At 42.3% G+C, this 7,500-nt stretch overlaps 1 pseudogene; it reads left to right on the top strand.

Moving 5' to 3' along the window:
- The window catches only part of LOC126991793 (muscarinic acetylcholine receptor gar-2-like), a 45,479-nt pseudogene that overhangs the window by 1,327 nt on the left and 36,652 nt on the right, over positions 1 to 7,500 (top strand).

Raw genomic sequence — 7,500 nt, 5'->3', positions numbered from 1 at the left:
CGAAAGTGTGGGGGAGCAAAGACGAGAAGGGATGAGACAGTGTTGGCAAAACTGACTGAACTTAACAACAAAAGGAAAGTTAATGATATCAGTAAGTTTGATAAGGACACGATCTCAGAAAGTCGATACAATGACGAAACCACAAGAACAACCACTCGCACTTGCAGGAATCAGTTATCGCCTCTGAATTATGCAAATGGCAATGTTACAAATGATAGGGCTGTGGAAGAGTTATATATCATAGTACACAATTTTCTGTAGATTTTCGGTAAATTATCGTAGTGAAGGTGTTGGGACGTTCGACTTGGACTCTGGCCGAGTTATCATGTATAGCGTAAAGAAAGCATTGAAGATATGAGTAAGAGTAGGTAGGTGGAGGTAGCTAGGGCTGTGGAAGAGTTATATATCATACTACACAGTTTTCTGACTTGGTAAAATATCGTAGTGAAGGTATTGGAACGTTCGACTTGGACTCTGCCCGTGTTATCATGTATAGCGTAAAGAAAGCATTGAAGGAATGAGTAAGCGTAAAGCAAGTGACGATTATCTCGCTATAAACCTTATCAAAGATGCAGGCGATAGTACACTTAATGCACATGCCAAAATAAGTACAAAATGACTGCACGGTCAGAGGTCTAAAAGGCTGCAAAACTAGCACTGGTAAGGGGGGGGCAGCACTGTGCCATCCAGTCCCAAGCATTGAAGGAGACAGAAATGCAATCTCTCTCATTTTTGTCTCTTAAAGGGCTGTAAAGCAAGGTACTTTGGTGCCTCACTCAAATCTTTCAAATAATTTCATATGAATATAAAACATAAAGTATTGCTCTCACTGCTTTAATTCTTGCAAAAAATGCCATTCTCCTGCTAACCTGGCAGCCCTAATTTTTACTCCCCGTCTTTTTCTTATAAAAAATGATGTAAAGGTGAGCAAAATCAGGCATCCCGTGATATGTGACCATTCTAGTGAATTAAGTAAGAGCATGTATCGATTGTGTCAACTGTCTGTTGGCGAAAATGCATTTAGAATGAAAGTTAGCTCTTGGATACCCAGAGGCAACCCTGTATGTGTCCACGTACGTGTGTGTGTGTGTGTGTGTGTGTGTGTGTGTGTGTGTGTGTGTGTGTGTGTGAAGGCTACCCTGAGGGGACGGTGCATCCACACGCTGCCCCGTGAATTTAGAAGTAAATTACGGCGCCTCCTTGCTTCATCAGTATTAAACGTTTGCATGGCTTGGGAATTGGGCAGAGAAGTCGATGAAAGTCATTGTGAGGCGTGTGGCTGCACCATCAGAGGCAGCGACAATGATCATATTGCCAATGTAAAGGTGTTGGTAATGCCAATTGACTGCTCTTTCGGCCACCTCCTGGGATTCTTTACAGGAGCAACGAGTAGCGGCTCTTTTTTCATGATTGTTTCCTTTTTTTTGTGCCCTTGTGCTGTCTCCTTTGCTGTGAAAAAGAAAGAAAAAAAACAGACAGTCCGTGTTTCACTGCAGAATATTATTGTGCCGTCACCACGTGTGTTCGGAAGATTTGGACACTAACCACTGGGGTCATCACGGTCTTACCTCTGGTGGTGAGACGCTGAGAAAATCACAAATTCAGGTGATAGTTCGATTTGGGAGCTTGCTGACGTGTTGTTAGGACTGACTTTGGCACCTGAAGATAAACACAGTCCTGTTCGCTGAAATGTATATGTAAGTGGGCCAGTCATGTGGGTATGCGGTACGTTTCCGAGCAATAAATAGGTCTTGTGATTACAAATGTGAATGACGCGTTGAGGTAAGTCTAATAAGAGGGAATATATAATAAACAAAATGGAGAAACCACCTTCAAGATCAGCTGGGGAATTAGCTGGATCGGTAACGTGTAGTGAAGGACCAGTAATGTTGCAACCTAATACACCAACAACAATAATAATAATAACCGTATATACTTTCCTCGCCACTTTAAAACTACAGTACCCAAAATGTAAACAAAAGTAAATACCGCAGTGAAATGAAAGTTAAAGAAATAATGTAACAGTAAAATCAACGCATAATGGAAAGCTGCCGTGAAATCTAAGTTACAATAAGAATAAGCGACAATGACGATCCTGAGTGTTTCCTTTGTATGTATGTGACAGGCGTGAAGGAAAGAAAGGACATATCAAGAGAGATGAGAGTTGAATGACAATAGAGGGAATGAGTACAATGCTAGATGACAACTTCTCAGGTGACTACTCTAGGTAACTGTAGGGAAGGATTATAAACTGAGGAATTCACTCATTACTTGGCAGGTCGTTCGGGAAAAAGACACGCAAGGCAGAGAGCAGAAAATCATCAGGCTCGGACGAGATATTTCCGTGTGTCATGAAGGAGCGCAAAGAGCTGCCCATTAGCCAATATGTTAAGGGAGTCAGTAATTCTGTAGTAATGCATAGGTACAGGAGCTAATGTGGTATGTGTGTGTGTGTGTGTGTGTGTGTGTGTGTGTGTGTGTGTCCAAAGGAAAAACAAAAAATGTATACTCAGAGTTAGCAACACTTTGCATGCACATTGTCTTCACTAAGCCACGGCTACACTTGATTGTCGTGCGGCTCCCAAAGCGTACAATGAAAGGGTCATAAATTGGACATTGATCGTGACGTCATAGTGACGCCATATAGTGACGTCATCAGTGCGTTGGCTGATATTAAATATGTGTTTGTTTTTTTTGTTCTTTTTATTGTTTTTTTTTTTTAGTAAAGTTAAAAATTATTCATCAGTGTAATGTTGGCACTTCTGTACGGGAAATTTTAGGCAGATTTTTTTCTCAAGTATAAAAAGTGAGACAAAAAACGAATGAATGAAATGCCTGTATCGCCTCGTATCATTCACTCATATCTGCTCTAGCGACGTAGGACAGCATGATATTTCAACTGAGGTCAGCTAAAAATACACTTATCATCAACAATGGAAAACTCAACAGCAATAAAAGCTCAAGACCTCATGCAACTCCATGTGAAAAAATTACCACAGCACTGACGAACTCAACCTCGGAGTCGAATAGAAAATTAGTTATATATAGAAAGAGTTATATAAATCTAAAACGGACTCCCAAGACAACAGTCCTTGCTCCCCTAAAACGATATGGATGATAAGATCGTCAAAGATCATTTTTCTTTCTGTTCAATTGTGCAAACCAGCAGACGCACTGGACTTAATGCTTAATGTTGATCCACCACGTTTGTCTAATGGCACCGGATTGAGCGAAGACCCACAAACATCTGGTGATCCAAGCAATCATTACTCTGGCAGCACCAAGAACAGATTGTCGACAAACTTCTCTTTCCTTTGAATTTATAAGACTTCACATTCTAAGGCGACTGTTTTGCTCTGCCCATCAGTAAGGCTCAGGGAGAGTCTTTAAGATGTCGTTCTCAGCTTCAGAGTTGGAAATTAAGAAAACAATCCTCAAGTATCTTCGCCGAATTTTGGTAGTAGTTAAAAAAAGTATTAGTAGTGGTAGTAGCAGTAGTAGTAGTAGTAGTAGTAGTAGTAGTAGTAGTAGTAGTAATAGTAGTGATATGGTTGGATGCCACAGTCATAGTAGAAGAGTAGCAGTAATAGCTAGGAGTCATGAGTAGTGTGTAAAAATAAACAGTGGTAGTAGTAGTAGTAGTAGTAGTAGTAGTAGTTGTTGTTGTTGTTGTTGTTGTTGAATGAGTAATAGTAGAAGTAGTAGCAGTATTGGTAGTAGTAGTAGTAGTAGTAGTAGTAGTAGTAGTAAGAGGAGGAGGAGGAGGAGCAAGAAGAGAAGGAGTAAAAATTCGTAGTATGAAAATATTCACATATTCTGAAGCTGTGGAATTGAATTAAATATGTCTGGACAATTATATTTCTCCAGTTTACGAATTAAGAAAAGACTTCAACACACTGAGTTTCTGAGTCTCCTCCTGATCCCTTTACAGCGACTCCATTTGTTGTTCCTTCCACTGATACAAACACATGCAAAAATATCAAACTGGATCTGCTTCGGATATAATACTCCTCCGTAATACTCGTACCTCGTGTTAACCGCCCTAACCTACCTCACCGTCCACTGCAATATCCCCACTACCATGCTGATGGCCCCCGCCCCCGAGTCTCTCCCTCTTGTGGACGAACATTGATCATTCCGGCTGAGCACCAGGGAGGCGTGGGCAGCTATGGACACGTGAGAGGGGAAGAGAGGAGTGTATGGACGGGCGTGAATGGAGAGGAAAGGGAGATGAAAACGGGAAAGATAAAAATGGAGATGTTAAAGATGGGGAGGAGGAGGAGCCATTTTACACTCATTGCTACAGAAAATAGAAGACTGTTAAGAATGTGAAAAGAGTTGAAGCAATGGAAAGGGACATTGTGTTGTTATGAGTAGAGAGGATCGTAGAATACTGAAATGGAAATGGAAATAATATAAAAAAGAGGAGAGAAAAGAAAGAAATCACATGAAGAATTGTAAACGAAAGATAAGAAAACATAAGGTATGCAAGAAAATACACACCAAGAAAAGGCGAGGAAACATAAATAAATAAATAAAACGGGGAAGGAAAAATGGATGGGAAAATAAATGAACAGAAAATCAATGGACAGGAAATTAGGACAGGAATAAAACACTGTAAATAAAAAAGAGAATTAATAAAAAAAAACAGGAAGACAAAATAAGAAAAGAAAAGAAAGAGGAGAGGACAGGAGAGACGAGGAGAGGAAGGGAAAAATTAATGGACAGGAAATTAGGACAGCAATAAAACACTGTAAATATGAAAAGAAAATTAATTAAAAAACAAAACAAAAGAAAGGAAGACAAAATAACAAAAGAAAAGCAAGAGAAGAAGAGAGGAGAGGAGAGGAAGGAAAATATAATGGACAGGAAATTAGGACAGCAATAAAACACTGTAAATATGAAAAGAAAATTAATTAACAGACAAAAAAAAGGAAGACAAAATAACATAAGAAAAGAAAGCAAGGGAAGGAGGAGAGGAGAGGAGAGGAGAGGAGAGGAAAAAATAATGGACAGGAAATTAGGACAACAATAAAACACTGTAAATATGAAAAGAAAATTAATTAAAAAAACAAAACAAAAGAAAGGAAAGCAAAATAACAAAAGAATAGCAAGAGGAGAGGAGAGGAAGCAGGACTGAGCCAGACGAGAGGGAAAAGTTGGGCATATTGGTCTTGTTATAAATTCAGGAATCGCTTCGGGTGTTTTTATTTTTATTTGCGTCACACGAACGTGGGGAGAATCTGATACGAACGTCACAGGAGAGTCAGTACCACGGTTGCCTGATTATCGTGCTCAGCGGATCGTATTTACCGGCTTCTGATTATCGTACTCAGAGGATCGTATTTACCGGCTTCTGACTCACAACGATTGCCAAGAAACACCGATAATTAGCCATTTTTTATCTTGCTTTCCTCTCTTTTTTTTTATTCATTCTCTTTTTTTACTTAGTGTTTAATTGCTTCCTTAGTTTCCTGTCCATTGATTTTCTGTTCATTTATTTTTCCATCCTTTTTTTCGCCTCACACGGAAGTACCTACATATATCACCATAATGTTCTAACTCCTCTCTCCCATCCATAATTCTGTGAGCGCCACATGTGGCCACTCAACTCTAAGCTGTCCTTTCCCCAGAATTCAAGTTATAGACTAGAGTGCGTCTGAGGCTGTCTCCGGGACACACAGCCATGGTGCCGCCATCGCTCCAAGGCGATGATTACACACAGTTCACTCTTACCGTATTTCAGTTTTTCTCCATGTCAAATAGCAGAGTCAGGAAATCGGGTAGGAGTAAAGTGTGTGCAGTCGTTGGCTTGGAGCAGTGGCGGTACCAAGGCCCTGTATCCTGGGGGCAGCCTCAGACGTTGAGCTTGAATTCTATGGAAAGTACTACTTTGACAGTTCACCGACTGGCCACGTGTGGCGCTGTCTGTATTGCCAATACGGCCCATTCCCATTCACGCCACGCACGGAAGTCAGTATATACCACTATAGTACTTCAACTCCCCTTTCCCATTCCTAACATTTCCTAGTTTTTCTTTCTCTTTACCAATCACTGTATCCTCTTATCTTTCATTAATCTCGCCCTTCTCAACTTTCCCGTGTTCAACCTTTCTTCTCCTTTTACGTCCTTTTACTCTTAAGAGCGCCGGACAAGCCATGAGTTATTTTTTTTTTTGCAGCAAAGGAGACAGCACAAGGGCACAAAAAAAAGGAAGCAATAAAAAAAAGCCCGCTACTCGCTGCCCCTAAAAGTTACATGCACATTACAGTAACAACCTCGACTAAGATACTACACAAGAACAACAAGAAGCTCAACTCAAAACAAAGCATTACAAGTTACACACGAGCCGTTATCATAAGCGTTACAGGACCCACAGAGCATCCCTCCCCCCCCCCCAGTACCTATCCTGTGAGCGTGACATTTACACATATATCATCCAAGTGGTGTTTGGCCGCGCATTAGTCCAGCGTATCAGATTGCGTGTGTGTGCTGGTGGTGTGTGTGTGGGGAGGGGGGGGGGGAGGGGATGTGTGTGTGTGTGTCTGTGTATGTGTGTGTGTGTGCAGTGATGCAAAACGTTCACGAGTCTTGGGTCAAAGGAGTGTGTACGTATTCCTTGGAGGCAAACATTAAAGAATCCTTGCCTGTCTTATACACACATACACACACACACACACACACACACACACACACACACACACACACACGCACGCACACGGTCCCAGAGGTCATACCGTCGCAGCGGATAATACCTCTCACTCTGGCAACCCTGTTAATAAATAAGCACTAAAAGCCTATCGCAACATGGCTCTGGAAATTGGACAGCTCGGACACACATAGCAACATACGTTTGGCCGGGAGCATGTGGCACCCTGAACCCGTTAAATACATGTAGCGGCATTTGCATTACACATTACCAACACAGCCACGAGGTGTTGCCCGGGAAGGATATGGCAACACTCCATCAGGGGTGTTGCAGCCTCAGAAGTCGACTAACCAAACATATTATCCAAACACACACACGGTCGATACCAGCGCCAGGTCACACACACGCCCTCCCCGCCTACCTCACCTTGGCAACACTGACCTCCTCCTCCTCCTCCACGCCCCCCCCTACCTCCAGTCCCTCCCCGCTCCCCCCCCCCCTTCACCCACCTGTAGAATATGTAATCCACAGTACAAAATAGGACCGTTGACCCCTGACCTGCTCTGACACGCTGCAGCCCAAGGGTATCGAACGCGGGTCATGCATTAAGGAGTAGGCAGCGAGGAGCCTAGCAATCGATAGCACAGTAAGACCGAGAGAGAGAGAGAGAGAGAGAGAGAGAGAGAGAGAGAGAGAGAGAGAGAGAGAGAGAGAGAGAGAGAGAGAGAGAGAGAGAGAGAGAGAGAGAGAGAGAGAGAGACAGAGAGAGAGAGAGAGAGAGAGAGAGAGAGAGAGAGAGAGAGAGAGAGAACGGGAGAGGAGTGAATAAGGAGAGGACTGAGAGGAGGAGG

The sequence above is a fragment of the Eriocheir sinensis genome, unplaced genomic scaffold (genome assembly GCF_024679095.1).
Source record: "Eriocheir sinensis breed Jianghai 21 unplaced genomic scaffold, ASM2467909v1 Scaffold341, whole genome shotgun sequence".
NCBI lineage: Eukaryota > Metazoa > Arthropoda > Malacostraca > Decapoda > Varunidae > Eriocheir > Eriocheir sinensis.
The sequence above is the reverse complement of the archived record's forward strand: the minus strand, read 5'-3'. Positions and strand labels throughout refer to the sequence as shown.